Raw genomic sequence first — 24621 nt, 5'->3', positions numbered from 1 at the left:
TCTGGTCAAAGGAGGTGATTAAAGAGGAGCTGTCGGCCTTGAATCAGAGACTAAAATGAAGATTTTGGCTTACGTGCTTGGAACTAAGGAGGGGCCACTCCTCTGCAGTTGAGGAGTGGTGCTCGCAGCTTGCTCTAAGAGTTAATGGAAATGGAGTTGTTGTAGAGGGTGATAAGTTTTGTTTGACCATGCTGGCACAAGGTGTTCGACAGGTGTTTGGGGTAGTTACCCTTCACCAGTGATGATGGGTTTGAAGCAAAAATAGGATGCTCCACCAAATTTGAACTCCATTGGACAAGTTTGGCAGTGCAAACTTGAAATCACCCCCAAATGGGTAGTTCTGTACTTTCAAAAGGGAATGTGGGTAAATTAATCTCCAGAAATCCAATTTTTGGCACGGTCTTCTCATTTGGGGTGTTGAGCACTCCTGCAAAGTTTCAAACCATTTTGACAAACTTTGCTATGTAGAGTTGCTTCAACTTCATTCTGAACAAAGAGGGTTTTAGGATTATTTGGTGAACCAAACCACCTTGGAATGAGGCGAAATTTGGCATGGACACCAAATATAGCTTGGGAAGCATGCTAGAATGTTCTGAAAATTTATTGGAAATATTTCCTTTGGAAATATTTTAAAATGTCAAAACAGACATAATAGATTTTCAAGGATTTGCTCAAATAATTTCAACATAAATAGGGGTTAAAAATCTTATGTATGAAAAATATATGTCCTTAGAGTATCTCCAAATTTTCTCAGTTTTTTCTAAAGCAGAAAGTAATTTTTTTCATACAGAAATATCATTTCTGGCCTCAGAAAAGAACAAGCAAATAAAATAGAAAAGTATTTTATAAAATAATTACTTTATGATTTTGGAGAGTTATAATAGTTTCAAAATCAGAATACAATCTTTGGGTGAAGGCACCCTCTTGGAATCAGGGTCTTGTAGTGCAAACCCAAAGCAATGTTTTGAAATAACCAAAATGAGAAAAGGATCTTTTGGAAATAACATGTTATAAAAATATTGTTTTTGAATCCTCTCGCTCAAGCATACATACAAACAATGACAATCATGGCACTCATCGCACTTACTTAAAAAGTTTTAATAAACTCGGATTTTTGAAAAGGCTACAGTTGAAATAACGTAAAAACAGGGTGTGACACCCCGATTAGTCCCTTTTCCCTTAGAAGATGGCCGCTCGATTTTTTTAAGGAGTGAGTTGTTATAAAAATGAAAATTATTTTATAAACTTCTTCAATATACATTATAAAATAAATGCATATTAAAAAATTGCCAGATATTAAAAATGTTAAATGTATATTAAAAATATTTATTGTATAATAAAATGGTTCATTGTGTATTTGAAAATATTCACTATATATCAAAAATCAAAAATGTACAGAAATAAAAAAAAGTGAAGAGAAATACAAAACAAAAAATGGCACAAGATGCCAGACTAGGCCGACCGACCTTCATCGACTATGGGTGTCTAATAGCATCCACCCTCTGTGAGATCTATAGGTAAAATCGCGTGATATTTCCTGATTCTGTGTACGTAGTATCATTCTAATGTATAGAGTGCGCTGCCTCTTATAGACAAGCTAGTTGATGTTCTAGTGAGTAACAAGATGGTTGCCAACGCCAAAGGGCTTGGGTTCAAGTCTTAGATAAGGCAATGGCTCAAATCATTTCCATTCATACGTTATTGGCGTGGTTATAAGTGAGAAAAAACAAGTCAGCTTGATCTCTATCGCTATACATAATTAATAAAGGGGTCAAAGAAACAGAAAACCCTATTTCACACTCCTTGCCTCAAATAGGCGGGTAAGCACATATGGGCGCGGACAATTGGGCCGGCCCATCTCCCTCTGCAGGGACCAACATGTTCGCAATTTGAAAAGTAATGTCCAATATTTAGAAAACAATGTTCAGGAATTTGAAAAAAATGTTATTGTTTCGGTATTCATTATTTCCTTCACTTTTGTTCCTTTTTTCCTTTTCCTACTTTTCGTTTGACATTTATTATTATTATTTTTGAATTTCAGAAAATTTTCTCATGTTCAAAATTTTGTTCACAATTTATATTTAAATGTTTGTGATTCAAATAAATTTCCTGATTACAAAATTTGGTCATATTTTTAAAAATGTTCGTGTTTCAAAAAATCTTCTCGTAAAACTGCACGTTTTTTCAAAAAATGTACCTTTTTTATAAATCGATGACAGTTTTCAAAAAATATTCTTGTTGAAAAAAATGTTCCAGTTTTATGGAAAATGTTTATCTTTTTTCAAAATTTGTTCACAAATTGGAAACTTGTTCAAATTTTGTTCTTAAGATTCAAATTTGTTCTTGGTTTCAAAATTTGTTCTTAATATAAAAAAATGTTAGAGATTTAAAATATTGATCGCACATCCAAATTTGTTCAGGATTTTTCAAAAAAAATCTTGGTTTCTAAATTTGTTCTCAAAATTCAAAAAATAGTTCGTGCTTTAAATATTTGTTCGCGCTTCCAAATTTGTTTGGGGTTTTTAAAATTGTTCTCCGTTTCAAAAAATTTATATCAAGATTCAAAAAATGTTTGTGCTATAAAAATTTGTTCGTGCTTCCAAATTTGTTCATGATTTTTCAAAATTGTTCTTCATTCAAAAGTTTGTTCTCAAGATCTAATTTTTTTTTCGTAGTTTCAAAAATTGTTCGCGCTTCCAAATTTGTTCATGATTTTTCAAAATTGTTCTCGATTTTAAAATATGTTCTCAAAATTCAAAAAATGGTCGTGTTTTAATAATTTGTTCGTGCTTTCAAATTTGTTCCGGGTTTTCTAAAATTGTTCTCCTTTTCAAAAATTTATTCTGAAGATTCCAAAAATATTCGTAATTCCAAATATGTTTTATGTTTTTTCAAAAATGTTCTCAGTTTCAAATTTTGTTTTCAAGATTTAAAAATTGTTCGTTCTTTAAAAAATTGTTCGCACTTCCAAATTTATTCATGTTTTTTCAAAAATGTTCTCGGTTTTATAAAACTTTCTGATAATTCAAAAAATGTATGTGCTTTAAAAATTTGTTCATGATTTTAAATTTGTTCGGGCTTTTTAAAAATTGTTATCCTTTTTAAAATTTTGTTCTCAAGATTTAAAAAATGTCTGTGCTTTTAAAAATTGTCCGCGCTTCCAAATTTATTCACGATTTTCCATAAAAAAATCTGCTTATTTTTATTCTATGATTTAAAAATCATTCATATTTTCAAAAAATGATTTAGTAATTCAACGTTTGTATGTTTAGATAAAAAAGGAAAATATAAAAATGGGAAGAAAAACGAGCCAAAAAAGAAAAACAAATAAGCAAAAAATGAAAAAATAAACAGAAAAAATAAAAAAAATGTAAATTATCCAAAAATTTAGACAAAAAAAGAAGGTTTGGCCCAGTTCGACGTCTCCCTATGCGTGGGAGTGACCCCGTGCCGTAGCGAGCAGCAGGTAGGAGTTCTCCGAAGAAATGCCAACATGTAACAATGTAGCCTGGCTTCTCTCTCATGATTTGATTTCGGCCTTATTTCATGGAGTCGACGAGGATCAGATCTGCACTCCAGGGTTCGGGCGTAGATCACGGATTTGGAATCAGCCCTATAAAATCATTAGTTAGCGAGTACACCTTTTAATGATTACTTCCACCTTCATAGGTTGTGACAAGTGGCGCACTGCATGCGTGTCACTTGTCGTAATCTGGGAGTTTTTCCTTTTTTCGTAGATCCGTATTTTCAAAATATTTTATCTCCTAAACCGTGCGTTCAAATCTTGAACCGTTTTCACCGTTAGCTTTCTCGCGTCGAGATCTTCAAAACTGGATACCATGTTGAAACGTCTTGATAAACTTTTTTTCACAATAAATACCGGACAACCAAATCATGCCTCACGCGATAGAAAAAACAAACAGAAAACACGTTTTTCCTTTCTGAGAGGCACGGGCCTCGCGAAGGCAAAACCGTGCCTCTTGCGAAAAAAATAGACAACAGAAAACGCGTTTTTTCCTTTCGGCAAAGGCTCGGGCGTGCCCCTCGCGAAGGCAGAACAGTGCCTTTGACGGAAGCAAAACCATGCCTCTCGCAAAAAAATATATCAGAAAACGTGTTTTTCCCCTTTCAGGAGAGGCACGGGCGTGCCTCTCGCAAAGGCAAAACCATGCCTTTCCTGTAAACAAAATCATGTCTCTCACAAAAAAATAATAATATAAAACGCGTTTTCCCCCTTTCCGAGAGACACGGGCGTGCCTCTCGCGAATGCAAAACCGCTCCTCTCGAAAAAATACAAAAAACATGTTTTTTTCTCTTTCCGAGAGGCACGGACGTGCCTCTCGTGAAGGAAAAATTGTGCCTCTCGCCGAAGCAATACCGTGCGTCTGAAAAAAAACAGAAAACATGTTTTTCCCGTAAAAAACAGAAAACACGGTTTTTTCATGAAAAAATTGATTTTTTTGTTCAAAAGTTACGAAAGACTGATGAAAAACCGGATGGCTTTTGAAGAAGTGCTTGCTAACTAGTTGCTCTCTCAGGCCTAGGACACAATAGACCAATACAGCTCAGGCTTTAGGCCCAAATCACTAGTTAAGGATCCCTTTTTACAAAGGATTTCTCAAAAGAAAAAACTCTGCAAATATCACTCCCACTTTCCCAGATTGCAACAAGTGTTGCACTGCATGTGCACCATTTGTTACAATTTGGGACATTTTTTTTTCCGTAGATTTGTTTATTATAAACTTTTTATCTCTCAAACCGTACACCCAAATCTCGAATCGTTTTCATCATTAGATTGCTCGTGTCGAGATTGTCAAAACAAGTCCCCATGTTGATAGGTTTTGACAAAAAAGAAATCGCCCCTCTACGTGAAGTAAATCCATGCTTCTCGTAGTAGGAAAATAAGAAAACATGTTTTTTTCTTTTACAAGAGGCACGACCATGCCCCTTACGAAAGAAAAAAAACATGTTTTTTCCATCAATATTTTTTTTTTTGATTTTTTTGGTCCAAAACATAAGATAAGTTGGAGAAACATAAAAAAACAGAAAAGATATCTAAAATCCGAAACCTCGTGAAGAAAATAAAATAAAAAATAAAATCCGAAGGAAGCAGTTGAGAGCGCGAAAGCCTACCCAAATGACCTTTGCGATGCCTCCTCAAGGAGTACTCTTTGGTTAGTTGCTTCAATTTTAGAGTTTCTTTGATTCCACATGAAGTTTTTAGAGACACGTCGTTTCGACCTAGTCTGTTTAAACCATGTATCACTTTTGCGAACGATACAATAGCGATCACCCTAGCGAGTCTGACGTGGGTTGAGGCCCAAATAATCTGCAATGCACGATGTCCCTTGATGCTGCCTTTTGTCTCGTCCCTACCCCCTAATTTTTGTGTCTCTTTTTCTTGTTTTCTTTCTTCTTTTTTGGATTTTCATTTGATTTTCCCCGATTAGTCGAGAATGTGAGGCTTTCGGGTCTTTTTTTTCTTATAAACTGAACCAAGCTCTTCTTTTTAATGAAATGCAGGAACCCCTTGTTCCTTTCAAGGTGTTCTAAGAAACTCTCTTGTATCCTTCTATTATTATTTGCAGTTCTGTCATTTCTATCTATTGCGTTGAATCGTTAAGTTTGCATTTTAGACTTATTGAGCAACTGAGCGTTATTTTCATGTTTTCACATGTGGAATAAAAAAGACCATGCTGTAAATATTTTTTGCGCCGGGGTTTTCTTCAATCCTGGCTCCGCCTTTGAACACATTCCCCTCTTCATTTTTAGACAACAGATAAATAAATAATAGAAACAAATAGAAACGGAGTGGTAACTAGCGAGTCAAAGGAAATGAAAGTAAATTTTAAGATTGCTATAAAGGTGAAACAACACAACAGTTATGGACCTGGAATTTCCCACCGACTTTTGATGGAACAAACTCGTCAACTCTGTGGTTATTTGCACATGAATACGTCACCGTCTACCCTTGATGTTGTGGATGATGCATCGTAGGCACGTCGAAAGAGATTCAACTGAAAGCACGGTATGCAAGTAATTCGTGTGACACTTTTGTAGACCTGAAATCCCACATGTCTGAGAAAAACCCTGTCTCGATGCGGGTGGCTATGAGCTGCCTTAAATCGACGAGAATCGCCTCTAGGGCCTCGAGGCGGGCCGCCTTGCAACAAGAAGAAGGAATGAGGAACGATGAAGAAGAGGAACACGGAAGAAGGTAAAGGTAAAAAGTGATATATTTGTTTGTATCAGCTGTCACCCCTTGTGTATATAAGAGCCGACTGCACTTTCCGTAAAAAAACGGGTTTGCATTCAGGTCCAAAACCATAGTTTGGGTCTAACTCCGATGTTTGGTCCGAACTTTCCAAAATTATCGTGTGGGTCATTTTTAAGGCTAACCGTCGATGATAAAGAGCCACAAAGCAAATTTATCAGTTTCAACAAGACAACAACATTCACGCTGAATATTTTTTGACTTGAAGCCATCTTAAGGATTGAATCTCTCGTGTAAAACAGTCAATCAATGAGGCTATCCATCACACATCAGCCATATGGGGGTTTGATGCCGCACTCCACTTTTTGCTCGTGGTATGGCCACACTGCGATGTCTCCATCTTTTTCTTATGACCTAAGATTAAGATGAGTTTTCTATCAAAATCGACCGTTTCGACGAGATTAAGAGAAATCATGTAGGACATATTCTTGTACTAGAAGGGTAGTGTGCGCTTTGCTAAGCTGTTGATGTTTTTGAATTTTCATCATTTTTGTATTCAATCAATCTTAAAATATAAGGTGTATTCTTTTTTGAAAAGTCAAACACCTTTAAATTTGACCATATTTTTGTAGAAATCTGTATCCATAATATCAAATCGGATTCTTAGATTTATCATGAAAATTTTCATATTTTATTATTTAGTATTGTGGATGTCGATATTTTTGCCTCTGAACTTCATTGAAATTAAAAAGTGTTGACTTTTTAATATCTAATACATCTTAGATTCTAGAACATAGTGATTATTAGGTTTTGTTAGTGGGGAAGTGATGACGTGCCTTTTCTTTTTTATTCTTTTATTGTAGTGTTCTAGTGGGGGTTTTGTGGTGTGATTTTACCTCGATCTACTCATATTTATGTGGGAAAATATTCTGTATTGGTGACTGTATGTACTATATTGATGTTACAGTATCACATGTTGACGCTATTTTTTTAGATGATGAAAGGTTGTCTAAGATTGGTAGGATTTTATAGGACAGTTGCTTTCAACTAATTTGAAGAATTGTTGACCTAGTCAAAATCATGAGAGAAACACAATATTTTTTCCCAATAAAATAAAAGAGTATAGTGAATTAAAATAATTGAGTAAGAGATTGTTGATCTAATCAAAACCGGCGACCCAAATCCAAATTAGTGACCTTCAATTCTAGGGTGCTTATATGAGGACGTTTTGAAGGTGTAATAGGCTAAACAGTATCTGAATATAAAATCTTAATACTTCGAAAATATCTTCGGTCCTCAAAATGAGATCGGATAGCTATGACATGTCAACAATCCCAAACTTTTCTACACATAACATTTCTTCTTTTGAGTCCATCTTAACAGGGCAATGAACTGCGCCAATGGACCGGCGTAAGGATTCGGCCGATTGGCCCACAGCCATCCGATTCGGGGCGCATTAACCGTCCGATGGGCTTGTCTTCCTCCACGCGCGCGCAAAAATAGATCTCCGGCATCCTCGCGCTACCAATCGCGCTGGCTCCCATCGCCTTCTCCCATCTGCCGCTTCCCGTCTACTGTCTTCGTCCGCGTGCTGGCTTTCCATCATCGTCGCCGCTCGCCGGAGCAGCTCGTTGGCTCGACGGTTGCCCTACTGGCGCCTCCTGTTTGCAGCTCCGCGCGCCGGCTCCTGGCACCGTCGCCGCTCGCAGGAGCAACTCGTCGGCTCGACTCTACATGGTTGCAGCACCTCATGCTCCTGGCACCGTCGCCGCTCGCAGGAGCAACTTGTCGTTATTGACGCTCGCTGCAACCGATGATCACCAGTAAACGACATTGAATGGATGTAGAAAATTCCCTCATCGATGGTAGCAAAAATCACCAACGGTTGCAACAAAATAAAAAAAATGGTTGTCGTCGTTGGAGGTCCACCACCATGGATGTAGCAAATTTCCTCGTCGGTAGTAGCAAAAATCACCAACGGTTGCAGCAAAACAAAAACATGGTCGTCGTCGTCGCAGCTCCGCTAACATGGATGTAGCAAATTCCCTCGCCGGTAGTAGCAAAAATCACCAACGGTTGAGCAAAAAAAATGATCGTCGCTGTCGCAGCTCCGCCATCATGGATGTAGCAAATTTCCTTGCCGATAGTAGCAAAAATCACCAACGGTTATAGCAAAAACAAAAAAAATGGTTGACGCCGTTCGCCTCCGTCTTCATGAATGTAGCAAATTCCTCATGAGTAGTAGCAAAAAATTGATGACAGATGCAGCAAAAATGTCTCCTCGCAAAGGAGGAAGGGGGTCGTCGGGCGACCGATAGCGATCGCTCAACCACATAGTAAACATTTCCCATCTTAATAATATTTTTTGGGTAGCGCTCTGCGCCGACGCGCTAGCCGAATCGTTCGGCCGGCCGCGCTCGGGCCGCCCGATCCGCCAGTTGTACGTCGTCCGCACCGTTAGATCTCCATGCAGCAAAAAATTTCGATGCAACAAATTTCGTCCATGATGCAACAATTTTTGATCAGGGTTGCAATAAAAATATAGTTGTAGCAAAAAAAATATCAACGTGGTCGTAACAAAAAAACGAAGCTGATGATGGGTGGTAGCAAAACAAAATAAGGGTTGTAGCAAAACAATCCGGTGAACTCGGGTTGCAACTCTGACGAACGTGTATGCAACTTTTTTAGTGAACGGCTGCAACAGAAAATGATACCGGTTGTAGCAAAAATTAACACGGTTGTAGCAAAAATCATAATGCCGGTTGTAACGAAAAAATCCGACGAACTAGGGTTGCAACCAAACGTGTATGCAGCTTTTTAGTGGACAAATATAACAAATAAAAAACGCTTGTAGCAAATTTCAATGTGAGTTGTAGCAAATTTGAACACGAAAAATATTGCATGCCTAATCAGGCAAACGCGCGAGTCGGACGCGACCGACCGAACGGTTGGCCAGTCGTCGGACACAAGCGTTTCCCAAAGAAAATATGGTAATCGTTTGACGCTGGAGTGCCGGCTGAACCTTGGGCTGGTCGCTGCACGTGCGTTCGATTGCTTTTTGCGATGTGTAGCTACGATTTGTGGGACCCAGCAAACAACCAGCTCAGCCTTATCTCTTCTCCCATGCTCCCAACCATTCATTCGTCCCCTATCTTCGGCTCCTTTTCTCTCCAAACTCCTCTGGACGCTGCCGGATTTGATGCAAACAAGTTCCTCTGACATTGATGGAGACCACCAGTGCAACACCAACGGAAACCCGGGGGGAGGGGGCATCGAGTGCTCCAACCGCGTCGACGGGTGCCACCATGGCGGTGACCACCTGCTGCAATCATGGCAGCCGGTGCTTTGACGACGGTGACCGAGGTGACCACGAGGAGATGCTGCAACTGGGGGCGACGGGGTGCTACCACGGTGAAGTTACATCCGGCTACACACGAGCTTCAACCGGTAGACGGGAGGAGCTACAAACAGAATGGCGACAGCGGCCGGATGATCCCATGACCGGCAGGTGAGGTTGCTGCACAAGGATCCACAGGGATGATGTCGCGAATGCTACAACCACGTATCACAAAAGCTGCAAGCATCCAAAAAAAGCTACAACCGTTGATAAAAAAAGTTACAAACACGTCCGTGAGAGTTGCAACCAAACTTCGTCGGAGTTGTACCTGGAGTTACAACCATGATGAAAAATGATGCAACTATTATAGAAATTTGCTATATCAGTCATTCTTTTTTGTTGCAAACATATTAATTTTTTTGCTACAACCGTTGGCATGACGAGATGCAACCATGATGGAAAAATGCTACAACCATTATATATTTTGCTGCAACCGTTCATTAAAAAAATTACATGCACGTTCGTCAAAGTTGCAATCTGAGTTCACCGGATTGTTTTGCTACCACGCATCATCAACTTCGTTTTTTTGTTACGATCACGTTTATATTTTTTTCCTACAACTATATTTTTATTGCAACCGTGGATAAAAATTGCTGCATCATGAACGGAATTTATTGCATTGAAATTTTTTGCTGCATGAAGATCGCCACCCGCGTACAGCTGCGGATCGGGTGGCCCGTCCGTGGCGGCGCGCCCGCGGAGAGCACTGCCCATAGAAAAAACACAGAGCTCAAATTGCAACGAGCACCCACTCCACCGTGTCGCGTCCCCGTGGCCGCCGCGCCGGTCTCGACGTCACCTGAACGTCGCCCGGCAAACGGGGCACGTCGGCCGCAGGCGCAGCCAGGCGTCGACGCACCGCGCATGGAATGCGTGCCGGCAGACAGGGAGCGCCCGTACCGTCTCCCCTTCCTCGACAGAGCCCAGGCAGACCGGACACTCCATCGTGGCGACGGCAGCAGCGTCGCCCGGCGGCCCGGCCACGAAGCATGGCAGCCGCGAGATGGTAGCGCCGTCGAGGCCCGAGGTGTAGCAGTAGCTGGCGACGACGGCGTCACTGGCGACCACCCCGCTCAGGCCGCTGAGGCTGGCGACCAGGTGGTTCGCGTAGGGCACCACGGCGTACCGGAGGAGGAACGCCGCGAGGGAGATGGCGGCGAGCTCGACCCCCCAGCCGCTGTACACCCTGATCAGGAACCCTGCCATGTCGATGGCGACGTGCACGGCGGTCGCCGTCGCCGACACGACGGTCGGGTCTTGCTGCCTCGGGGCCACGCACTGGCGCTCTACCAGCAGGTGCACAAAGCCCCCGCTGTCCTGTCTGCTGGAAGGTTTGGGAGAGAAAGGGCTTGTGAAGTTCTGATGAGGAAGCACGGAGCTAAGTGCAGACTAATCGCCCTGGGTTATTGCTGCGAGATGACCATCATCGCGCATGGATTGGTTGCGCGGGCGGCTGCTGCTCCACTTGGCTCGCGGAGCGGCGATTCAGAGTTTCCAGACTGTTCTGAGTTTCTTGGTGACAAACGGAATGAAGAGGTTGGGCAATGATGCCGTCGGTGGGGGAGGCAGCGTGAGAATTGGCGCGCGGGCGGTGGGGATCTGGATGAAACCGGCAGGTGCTACGCCGCTATCACGCAAGGGCCGAGTTAATGTACAGACTGGATCACTGGAATACTATCGAACACGTACTTACAGGAATAGTGTTTGGCTTCGCCCGAAAAAGGAAAATGTACAGTGTTCGATATTTTATTTTTTAACTACAAGTGCCGGTACTTCAGGCGGCCTCCGGGACTCTGTGATTCGAGGTATGTGCAAGCGAAACAATATTTTTTACAGTACACAGATTGCAAAGGGACTAGTTCCCGACTCCTGCTCGAATTAGCAGAACCGACAGAGTTAATGCACGTACGTTTGCAAGCTTCAGCAAGTTGAGCGACGGAGTAATGCACCTATATTTGCAAACTTAAGCAAGTTGAGCGCTGTTGTACATTGATCATGGCCGACTCTTTCATACCTGCTGAGGCCAACTTTAGAAGACCCCTTATATCGTGTCCGTGAAATAAATGTGAGTTTACTGGTTTACGTAAAGAAAGTGACCCGAACAAACCCGTATCCGACCTCAAACTGTAAAAAGATTAAAGGGACACAGTAAATCTTCGTCCTCAAACTTTTGAAACACGGGCTGGGAGGCCGACCGGGCTTGACCCCTATTGGCAGCGACTTATTACGGGAGGAACATTTCCGAGCGGCTGTTCGTGCTTCCCCTTTCCTCCGTTGCCATTGAGACCCCACCAACCGCTCCACATCACCATCCGCGGCCGTCCGTCGCCACCATGGAAACCTCTGAGCCGTCGACCGTCACCATTGAAGTCGTCCACGTGCCAACCCCTCCGCCAGATCTTGTCACCGGCCATGTCATGCCCGTCACCGTTCAACCCTCCACCGCACAACCCCGCAAGCGGTAGGGAAACGACGTTGTCCACGACGGCGCTTCTGCAGCCCCCGTCGGGAAGGCACGTGCGGCCGTCGCCGCAGGCGCTGCGAATCCAGGCTTGCGCCGCTAGAGTGAAATGCAAGAAGGCGACCGCAAAAGCTACCCCGCCAAAACCTCCCCCGATTGCTCCAGCAAGAGCAACCCTGAGGATGCCCGCCGACGACGTTGATGTCGCCGCAGCCAACGTGTTCGACGAAATGGGCGCAAGGTATGGTACTTTGATTTCCTCACTTGTTTCTTTCTTCGTTGTTGCGCTTGTTCATGACTTATTGAGCGTAATTGTAGCGACAAGTTGCACGATCTGACTGCCGAGTTTGTGCACTTTTTGGACAACAATACCGTCGGCATGGATCAAGCCCGGATCGGTGATTATGGTTACAATGAGTTGGATGGTGGCGTTCACGGTCACGGCGAGGAAGAAGATGGGGGGGGGGGCGAGGTTGACAAGGGGGTGTTCGACCAAGATCAAGCAAAAGCTCGTGCAAGATCAAAGAACTATATACATTTGAATGATCAAATCTTGATCAAGGCTTCGGAAGCAGTGTCTCTTGATGCGTGCACCGACACTGACCAAACTGCCAAACGGTATTGGCAAAGGATAGAGGATCAGTTGTTTTGCATGATGGAAAAGTATCCCAATAAGACATCACACACCTTGAGGTCACTATAAGTTCGTTGGGACTCAAGTCGGTTTGTAGCCGTTGGGCAGCTTGCTTGGAGCAAGTTTGCAATGCACCTCCAAGCGGCACCGTTGAAACCGACTATGTGAGTTTCTTTTCACATTGTAGTGCAAATGTATTATAGATGTGTCATATTTTGTTGTTTTTTTGTAGGACAAAATTGCGCATGAAAGGTACAAGGACATGGAAGCTTCTTGTGGTAGGTCATTCAACCTAGAACATTGTTGGAAATTGCTTCAACATAGCCAAAAGTGGGAGTTGATTGATAGAGAATTCCCACCGAAGAGAGGTTCACTCACCTAGATGGATGATGATGATGGCCCAAGAAATAAGAACAAGCCACATGGAAATAAGAAGGCCAAGGACAATATCAAGAGGGAATCAGAGGCATCATGCTTGCGTGACAAGGTAGATGCCATGGTGCAATCAAATGAATGGATGGTGGCCAAGACATTGCAGGCAAATAAGGAGTTGGCCGAGAAGAAAGCGTAAGAGAAGCAAGAAAAGTGGCAATTACTCAAGGAAGAGGGTTTACGCAAGGCCGTTATTGAGGAGAGAAAAGCCCTTGCCGAGGAGAACAGGGCCTTGGCCAAGCTTCTTGCCGAGGAGAACAACATCATGACTATGAACCGCAATGACATGGACAACATCACAAAAGAATGGCATGATATGGCAAGGGGAGAGATCTTGAAGAGAAGGATGATAGCCGCAAGGTCTGATGGCTTTGGTGCCGGTCGGGGAACGGGTGGCGGTGGTGGAGAGTGATCATGTTGACGATGATGCTCATGAAGGTGATGGTTGCTTTTGCATGAGGTTCTTTTGAAGTGATGGAGGCGATTACGACGATGAAGATGGTGGTGAAGGTGGTGGTTGCTTTTGAATGACGTTCATTTGCGTCATGATTGAAAACTATGGTTAATTTGTGTGCCAACTATATTAGATAGTTCAAATTTGAAGCCAATCGTCGAAATTGAGGTCAAATTGTCAAATTTGATTTTTTTTCACTTTGCGGCCGAACAAACTGTAATATTCTGTTTTACAGTTCTATGATGGGGGGTCTGTTCGGCCGCAACCCACGCCAGCCCGCAAAACTTGTTTTTCACGAAATGTGAACGTGCAATAAGGGTGAGCGATATAAGGGGTGTGCTAGAGTTTCTCTTAAAAGTTAGAATTTGGTAGAGTATCATGTTGCCAACCAAAAATGGACATGCTATAGAGTGCAAATAAAGAAACGAATATAGGGTATATACTCATCTCAAGTCCTTATTGGCGCAAATTTGTGTTCCTTTTCGTTCAAAAGAAAAAATGTTGTAGGGGCGTCCTGTAAATTAATGTGTTTTGAAACATCACCTTTTTCCCCATACGATCCAAAAATGAACCGGGTTCCATTATCATCAGATAGTGAAATATAGAAACCAAAGCACTAGTAACGCAAAATATAAAGAAAAGATGAAGGAAACATAAGATCTAAAATGGCTCTCCGCATCCAAGCTATGCAAAGACCAGGTATCTGCTAGTTGTGTTATGTAAGTTTATGATGCTCCATTTTAAGCAAATAAAATTCACCCATTATCAGAAAAAGCCTATGAGTGGTTAGCACCCCTGGTTTAACTAGTGCGGAAAACATAGTCTCAGAAAATCATCATTGCAATTTTGCTTTTAGATGTAGAGCACTCCTCGTCACCTAATCCCAACTCTCAGTGCCCATTGATTCCCCGTCCACGTCGCCGCTCAAGGTCGCCAGTGGCGAAGCCTTGCAATCACCAAAGATTGCGGCCGTGAGGCAATTTCAACGACATGCCTCTGATGGGTTGTATTATAAGATACTCTTGGGCATTAGGCCTAACAAGAAGCTATGAGAGGCTGTAACACCCCGACCATCGTCACATGTTCCCGTCCACTATGCTTGGCAGGATACAGATTGACCCCATAGACCAACAGTAGTATTCTTGCGCATTTTGTCCCCACTTGTTCGCATCGAGAACAAGCTTTCTAGTCGGTGACTGATGACCCACAAGTATAGGGGATCTATCGTAGTCCTTTTGATAAGTAAGAGTGTCGAACCCAACGAGGAGCAGAAGGATCTGACAAGTGGTTTTCAGCAAGGTAATATCTGCAAGCACTGAAATTATCGGTAACAAGTAGTTGTGTGGTGAGATGATTCATAGCAAGTAGCAAGTTACAAAAGTAACAACGATGCAGCAAAGTGGCCCAATCCCTTTTGTAGCAAGGGACAAGCCTGGACAAAGTCTTATAGGAGGAAAAACGCTCCCGAGGACACACGGGAATTTCTGTCATGCTAGTTTCCATCATGTTCATATGATTCGCGTTCGTTACTTTGATAGTTTGATATGTGGGTGGACCGGCGCTTGGGTACCGCCCTTACTTGGACAAGCATCCCACTTATGATTAATCCCTCTCGCAAGCATCCACAACTACGAAAGAAGAATTAAGACAAAGTCTAACCATAGCATTAATCTAGTGGATCCAAATCAGCCCCTTACGAAGCAATGCATAAACTAGGGTTTAAGCTTCTGTCACTCTAGCAACCCATCATCTAGTTACTACTTCCCAATGCCTTCCTCTAGGCCCAAATAATGGTGAAGTGTTATGTAGTCGACGTTCACATAACACCACTGGAGGAAAAACAAAATACAACACATCAAATTACCGAACGAATACCAAATTCACATGACTACTTATAGCATGACTTATCCCATGTCCTCAGGAACAAAAGTAACTACTCACAAAGCATAATCATATTCATGACCAGAGAGGTAATGAGTAGCATCAAAGACCTGAACATAAACTCTTCCACCAAGTAATCCAACTAGCATCAACTACAAAGAGTAATTAACACTACTAGCAACCTTACAAGTACCAATCGGAGTCGCGAGACGGAGATTGATTACAAGTGATGAACTAGGGTTTGGAGATGAGATGGTGCTCATGAAGATGTTGAGGGTGATGAGTCCCCTCCGATGAGAGGAGTGTTGGTGATGACGATGGCGACGATTTCCCCCTCCGGGAGGGAAGTTTCCCCGGCAGGATTGTCCTGCCGGAGCTCTAGATTGGTTCTGCTCAAGTTCCGCCTCGTGGCGGCGGCGAATCCTTCGAAAAGCCTCCTCTTGATTTTTTCCAGACCGAAACCCTTCTTGTAGCAAAACAGGGGGGCCAGCGGGCCAGCAGGGAGCTCAGAAGCCCCCTAGACGCGGCCAAGGGGTGGCCACGCCTAGCAGGCTTGTGGCCACCTGCTGGCGCCCCTCTGGCACTTCTTCGGCCCAGTATTTTTTATAAATCCCCAAAAAAATCCACGTTGATTTTCACGGCTTTTGGAGTTGCGCATAATAGGCATCTCAAACTTGCTCCTTTTTCAGGCCAGAATTCCAGCTGCCGGCATTCTCCCTCTTCATGTAAACCTTGCAAAATAAGAGAGAAAAGGCATAAGGATTGTACCATGAAGTGTAATAACAGCCCAAAAAGCGATAAATATCAACATGAAAGCATGATGCAAAATGGACGTATCAGTGACCAAATTATGAAATCGCACCAAGCTAAGCATGCTTAACTTTGGAGTTATTTGCGAATGGGATCCTGGAAAAGAAGGAATTCTTGGTTGATATGCGTAGTCTATCATTCACATTAGGTCAGACTATCACATACACTCCCACTAGAAGAAAACGGTGTCCTCGTCGGCCCATTGGAACTTCCCTCTTGGCACACATATGTGCGTGAAGTCCTTGGCATACGTGCCATGCTGTGTGACCCAACGGGCCACAGACACCACACACCATATTCCCACGCACCCGAACCGCACATGCCTGTGTAACCGCGAGGGTCGGCTCTGATACCAATTGTAATGCCCTGTACACAACCACCGGTTCTCGATCGTCATGCCTTGTGGGATCTAGTATGAACCCACAGACTAACACTTGCCTCTCATGCGCACATTCTCCACACTCGTGCATACCTAGGACAAACTATCTAGTCAGTCACCCATCTTCAAATCGCTCAAAGCGAAGCATGTTTAACTTTGAAGTTCTTTGCAAATGGGATCCGAGAAAAGAAGGAATTCATTGTTGATATGAGTAGTCTACCATTCCTACTAAGCCACACTCTCACATAGACATCCAATATATATACATGGAATGACCACGAGGAACTTGGCTTGGACTCAAAGGTAATGGCAGCTTCGCCCGAGGCTCTCTAGCTAGGATAGCTCATACGTCCATTTTGCATCATGATTTATTTTTGGTATTGATAATGTTCTCGGTCATTATTCCACTATTATGATACAATTCTAATGTCGTTTTTATCTTAATTTACAAGGTCTACACAAAGAGGGAAATTGCCCGAAACTGGAATTCTGGACCTAAAAGCCATGTAAAAAGCTAGAAATTTTCTAGACTCCAAATGACATGAAACTTCAAAAGGAGTTTTTATGGAATGTATATGAATTATTGGAGCCAAGAAGTACCGGAGGGGGCACCTATAGGTGCCAAGCCAACAGGGCGCGGACAACCCCCTGGGCACACACTAATGTCTTGGCTGGCCCACATGCGGCCGCCGGCTCCCCTCTTTTGCTATATCATGGGGTATGACCTAGAAAAAAATCAAGTGGATACTTTCGGCACGAGACCCTTTTGCTCTCATGCAGAGTGATTCTTTCGGGGATACTTCCCTCCGAGAGGGGGAAATCAAAGCCATCGTCATCACCAACGGTTCCTCCTTCATGGGAGGGCCAATCTTCATAAACATATTCACGAGTACCATCTCATATCAAACCCCAGTTCATCTCCTGTATGCAATCTTTATCTCAAAACCTGAGATTGGTAATTGGGGGCTACTAGTAGTGTTCATTAGATATTCTAGTTGATGCTTGTTGGTTTACTTGCTAGAAGATAATATGTTCAGATCCTTTATCATATTCATTATACATATGATCTTGAACATGGTGATAATTTGTGAGTAGTTGCTTTTTTTCTCGAGGACATGAGATAAGTCTTGTTATAAGTAATCATGTGAAGTTGGTATTCGTTTGATATTTTGATGATATGTGTGTTGTTGCTTCCTTTAGTGGGGTCATGTGAACGTCGACTACATGACACTTCACTATATTTGGGCATAAGGTAAGGCATTGTGTAGTAATAAGTAGATGATTGGTTGCTAGAGTGACAAAAGCATAAACCTAGTTTATGCGTTTTTCCGTAAGTGGTTGATTTGTATCCACATATTTCATGCTATGGTTTGATTTATCTTAATTATTCTTTCATAGTTGCAGATGCTTGCAAGAGGGGGTAATTATAGGTAGGTTGTTTGTTCAAGTAAGAAAAACACCAAATCACTAATTGACCCACATATCAAATCATCAAAGAAACAAACGCGAATCAACTCAACATGAGGAACATGACTAGACAGAAATTTCCATGTGTCCTTGAGAGCGTTTTACTTTATGTGAGAGAACTTTCAGGCCTGTCCTTTACTACAAAAAGGATTGTTCCACCATGTTGCGCACTTGCTACTATTGTTACTTGTTACTTGTTACCAATTATCTTGCTGCAAAACTATTTACCACTGTTACTCACAACACTTGCATAGAATACCTTGCTGAAAACTGCTTATCATTTACTCCTACGGTTCATTCGGTTCGACACTCTTAATTATCGAAAGGACTCTAATTGATACCCTATACTTGTGGATCATCAAGACTTTTTAATGGTGCTATTTCCCGGGAGTGAAACACCTTTGGTAAGTGGAAATTGGTAAGGAAACATTTTGAAAGGATCGATATGGTTGACTAGAGGGGGCGGGGTGAATAGGCAACTAACATTTTTTAAGCTTTTCTTGAACAAAGTTAAGAAACAAATAGGTTGTCTAGATATGCAACTAAGTGAGCAACCTATATTATTCTAGTAACACGAATAATAAGTAAATAACAAATACAAGTAAAGGTAAGAAATAACCACAAGTGGAACAATGAAGACGAGGATGTGTTCTTGAAGTTCCTTCCTTTTGAAGGGAAGTACATCTCCGTTGGAGCGGTGTGGAGGCACAATGCTCCCCAAGATGCCACTAAGGCCACCTTATTCTCCTTACGCCCTCACACAATGCGAGATGCCATGATTCCACTAATGGTGCCCTTGAAGGCGGAGACCAGACATTTACAAACAAGGTTGGGGCAATATCCACAACTGAATTGGAAGCTCCCAACCAGAACACGAAGCCTCACCACAACAGAATATTCCTTCGAGGTGACCTCTTCCCTCTAGGGTGCTCAAAGCCTCAAACACCCAAGAGTAACAAGATCCGCAAGGAATAAGTGGGGGGAATCAAATTTCTCTTGGTGGGCGTGTAGATCAAGGTCCTCTCCTCCAAACCCTAGAAAATCAACAAGAATTGATGGCTAGGGAAGGAGATCGGGCAAGAATGAGCTTAGGGGCAACAATGAAGCTTTTGAAGGATAAGAGATGAGTCTCCACGGGGAAGAAGGCCCACTTATATAGTGGTGGGAAATCTGACCGTTCTTTGCCTACGAAACGTGCATAAGCGGTAGTACCAACCGGGGGAGCGGTACTTCTTCTTTCACGGAAGTACAGGGATGCGCAGTCAATTGACAGGCGTGAGGGAGGCGGTAGTTCCGTCGGAGCGGTACTACCGCTCCTACAAGCAGTACTTCCGCTTAGAATTTAAAAACACCCCAAACGAGTAAGACAGAGGGAGCAACACGCTAGTGCCGCCCAGAGCGGTACCACCGCTAAGAACTGTGGCCAAAAAATCCACTCGAAACAGAATTGAAAAAATGAAAACGTAAGTGGAAGTGGGGCCATAAGTAGAGAGTGGAGGTACCACCCAAGTGGTACTACCCGCTACCCCAGCGGTACTTCCGCTTACTAGGAGGCAAGATCACAAAAGCACCAGTCGCTTAGTCACAAGCGGTATATGACCGGTACCGCATGGCGACACTATCGCTTGAGCGGTACTACCGCCCATGGTAGCGGTTCTACCGCTTATGAAGGTGCACATGATCATAAGGATATAAAAGAGCTCCAAAGTGCCGGGGAGGAAAGAAGGAGATGAATGTGTATGTGAGAGATTCTCCCAACATTTCCAATTGCGGACCCCCTCTTGATAGTATGGATTATCCTACGACTCAAGTCCACCAACACTAAATCATACGGAGCACTCCATCTTCTCGTTTAACATATGAGGGGTAGAATAACCGTCTCATGCCACCTAATAACCTCTGAAAGCTCAAGGCACATGATTAGTCCGCAAAGGTGTTGTCATCAACCAGCAAAACTACTTATGGAAGATTATGCTCTTACAATCTCCCCCTTTTTGGTGGGTTAATGACAATACATGATTTTCCACTAGTATTTAACAGTAAGGTTAGGCAATCCCAATACCTATAAAATATAGAGAGGCTACCCCTAGATGTGTGCTCTATTTGAATATGCTTTTGGAATGCAAATAGCACACACTAGGATCAACACTCCCCCTATATTTTATAGACACGACCATATACTTGCATAATCGGACAGATGTTGGGGAACGTCGCATGGGAAACAAAAATTTTCCTACGCGCACGAAGACCTATCATGGTGATGTCCATCTACGAGAGGGGATGAGTGATCTACGTACCCTTGTAGATCATACAGCAGAAGCGTTAGTGAACGCGGTTGATGTAGTGGAACGTCCTCACGTCCGTCGATCCGCCCCGCGAACAATCCCGCGATCAGTCCCACGATCTAGTACCGAACGGACGGCACCTCCGCGTTCAGCACACGTACAGCTCGACGATGATCTCGGCCTTCTTGATCCAGAAAGAGAGACGGAGAGGTAGAAGAGTTCTCCGGCAGCGTGACGGCGCTCCGGAGGTTGGTGATGACCTTGTCTCAGCAGGGCTCCGCCCGAGCTCCGCAGAGACGCGATCTAGAGGAAAAACCGTGGAGGTATGTGGTCGGGCTGCCGTGGAAAATTCGTCTCAAATCAGCCCTAAAACCTCCGTATATATAGGTGGGAGGGAGGGGAGGAGGCAGCCTCAAAACCTAAAGGTTTGGCCGAAATTGGAGGTGGAGGAGTCCTACTCCAATCCTACTTGGAGTAGGATTCCACCTTCCCACTTGGAAACTCTTTCCACCTTGTGTTTTTTTTCCTTCTCAAACCTTATGGGCCTTAGTGGGAACTTATTCCAGCCCACTAGGGGCTGGTTTATCTCTTCCCATAGCCCATGAGACCCCTTGGGGCGTGACACCCCTCCCGATGGTCCCCGGCACCCCTCCCGGCACTCCCGGTACACTACCGATGAGCCCGAAACTTTTTCGGTAATGCACGAAAACCTTCCGGTAACCAAATGAGGTCATCCTATATATCAATCTTCGTTTCCGGACCATTCCGGAAACCCTCGTGACGTCCATGGTCTCATCCGGGACTCCGAACAACATTCGGTAACCAACCATATAACTCAAATACGCATAAAACAACGTCGAACCTTAAGTGTGCAGACCCTGCGGGTTCGAGAACTATGTAGACATGACCCGAGAGACTCCTCGGTCAATATCCAATAGCGGGACCTGGATGCCCATATTGGATCCTACATATTCTACAAAGATCTTATCGTTTGAACCTCAGTGCCAGGGATTCATATAATCCCGTATGTCATTCCCTTTGTCCTTCGGTATGTTACTTGCCCGAGATTCGATCGTTAGTATCCGCATACCTATTTCAATCTCGTTTACCGGCAAGTCTCTTTACTCGTTCCGTAATACAAGATCCCGCAACTTACATTAAGTTACATTGCTTGCAAGGCTTATGTGTGATGTTGTATTACCGAGTGGGCCCCGAGATACCTCTCCGTCACACGGAGTGACAAATCCTAGTCTCGATCTATACTAACTCAACGAACACCTTTGGAGATACCTGTAGAGCATCTTTATAGTCACCCAGTTACGTTGCGACGTTTGATACACACAAAGCATTCCTCCGGTGTCCGTGAGTTATATGATCTCATGGTCATAGGAACAAATACTTGACACGCAGAAAACAGTAGCAACAAAATGACACAATCAACATGCTACGTCTATTAGTTTGGGTCTAGTCCATCACATGATTCTCCTAATGATGTGATCCCGTTATCAAGTGACAACACTTGCCTATGGCCAGGAAACCTTGACCATCTTTGATCAACGAGCTAGTCAACTAGAGGCTTACTAGGGACAGTGTTTTGTCTATGTATCCACACAAGTATTGTGTTTCGAATCAATACAATTATAGCATGGATAATAAACGATTATCATGAACTAAGAAATATAATAATAACTAATTTATTATTGCCTCTAGGGCATATTTCCAACAGTCTCCCACTTGCACTAGAGTCAATAATCTAGTTCACATCACCATGTGATTCCAATGAATCCAACACCCATATAGTTATGGGGTCTGATCACGTCTTGTTCGTGAGAGAGGTTTTAGTCAACGGTTCTGAAACTTTCAGATTCGTGCGTTCTTTACAAATCTTTATGTCATCTTATAGATGTTGCTACTACGTGCTATTCGGAAATGCTCCAAATATCTACTCTACTATACGAATCCGTTTCACTACTCATAGTTATCCGTATTAGTGTCAAAGCTTGCATTGACGTAACCCTTTACGACAAACTCTTTAACCACCTCCATAATCGAGAAAAATTCCTTAGTCCATTAGTTACTAAGGATAAATTTCGACCGCTGCTAGTGATTCAATCATGGATCACTCTCTGTACCTCTCAACATACTTTGAGTCAAGGCACACTTCAGGTGCGGTACACAGCATGGCATACTTTAGATTCTACGGCTAAGGCATAGAAGACGACCTTCGTCTATTCTCTTTATTCTGCCGTGGTCGGGTTTTGAGTCTTACTCAAATTCACACCTCACAACGCAACCAAGAACTCCTTCTTTGCTGGTCTATTTTGAACTCTTTCAAAAACTTGTCAAGGCATGCATCTTGTTGAAACTTCTATTAAGCGCTTTCGATCTATCTCCATAGATCTTTGATGCTCAACGTTCAAGTAGCGTAATCCAGGTACTCCTTTGAAAACTTCTTTCAAACAACCTTGTATGCTTTACAGAAATTCTACATTACTTCTGATCCACAATATGTCAACCAATATACCTATCAGAAATTCTATAGTGCTCCCACTCACTTCTTTGGAAATACAAGTTTCTCATAAACCTTGTACAAACCCAAAATCTTTGATCATCTCATCAAAGTGTATATTCCAACTCCGAGATGCTTGCACCAGTCCATTGAAGGATCACTGGAGCTTGCATACTTGCTAGTATCTTTAGGATCGACAAAACCTTCTGGTTGTATCACATACAATGTTTGCTCAAGGAAACCGTCGAGAAAACAATGTTTTGACATCCTACGTGCAATATTTCATAAATAATGCATCAACAACTAACATAATTCTAACAGACTTTTAGCATCGCTACGAGTGAGAAAGTCTCATCATAGTCAACTGTTTGATCTTATCGAAAACATCTTTGCGACAAGTCGAGCTTTTCTTAATAGTGACTTATCACCATCATCGTCTGTCTTCTTTTAAAGATCCATTTTTAACCAATAGTCCTATGACCATCAAGTAGTTCTACCAAAGTCTACACTTTGTTTTCACACATGGATCCTCTCTCGGATTTCATGGCTTCCAGCCATTTGTCGGAATCTGGGCCCACCATCGCTTTCTCCATAACTCGTAGGTTCACTGTTGCTCAACAACATGACCTCCAAGACAGGGTTACCGTACTACTCTGCAGCAGTACGCGACCTTGTCGACCTACGAGGTTTGTAGTAACTTGATTCGAAGCTCAATGATCGTCATCATCAACTTCCACTTCAATTGGTGTAGGCGCCACATGAACAACTTCCTGCGCCCTGCTACACACTGGTTGAAGTGATGGTTCAATAACCTCATCAAGTTCTACTACCCTCCCACTCAATTCTTTCGAGAGAAACCTTTCCTCGAGAAAGGATCCGTTTCTAGAAACAAACACTTTGCTTTCGGATCTGAGATAGGAGATGTACCCAACTGTTTTGGATATCCTATGAAGATGCATTTATCCGCTTTGGGTTCGAGCTTATCAGACTGAAACTTTTTCACATAAGTGTCGAAACCCCAAACTTTCCAGAAACGACAGTTTAGATTTCTCTAAACCTCAGTGTATACTGTGTCATCTCAATGGAAATACGTGGTGCCCTATTTAAAGTGAGTGTGGTTGTCTCTAATGCATAACCCATAAATTATAGTGGTAATTCGATAAGAGACATCATAGTATGCACCATACCAAATAGTGCGTGGCTATGACGTTCAGACACACCATCACACTATGATGTTCCAGGTGGCATGAACTGCGAAACAATTTCCACATTGTCTTAACTGTGTACCAAAACTCGTAACTCAGATATTCATTTCCATGATCATATCGTAGACAGTTTATCCTCTTGTTACGACGAACTTCACTCTGAAACGGAATTGAACTTTTCAACATTTTAGACTTGTGATTCATTAAGTAAATACTCCTGTATCTACTCAAATCGTCAGTGAAGTAAGAACATAACGATATCCACTGCGTGCCTCAGCACCCATTGGACTGCATACATCAAAATGTATCACTTCCAACAAGTTACTATCTTATTTCATCTCAATGAAAACAAGGCCTTGCTCATGTGGTATGATTCGCATGTCACTAGTGATTCGAAATCAGGTGAGTACAAAGATCCATCAGCATGGAGCCTCTTCATGCAATTTATACTAACATGACTCAAGCGGCAGTGCCACAAGTAAGTGGTACTATC

The sequence above is a fragment of the Hordeum vulgare genome, chromosome 3H (assembly GCF_904849725.1).
Source record: "Hordeum vulgare subsp. vulgare chromosome 3H, MorexV3_pseudomolecules_assembly, whole genome shotgun sequence".
Lineage (NCBI taxonomy): Eukaryota > Viridiplantae > Streptophyta > Magnoliopsida > Poales > Poaceae > Hordeum > Hordeum vulgare.
This window is presented reverse-complemented; position numbering follows the sequence as displayed.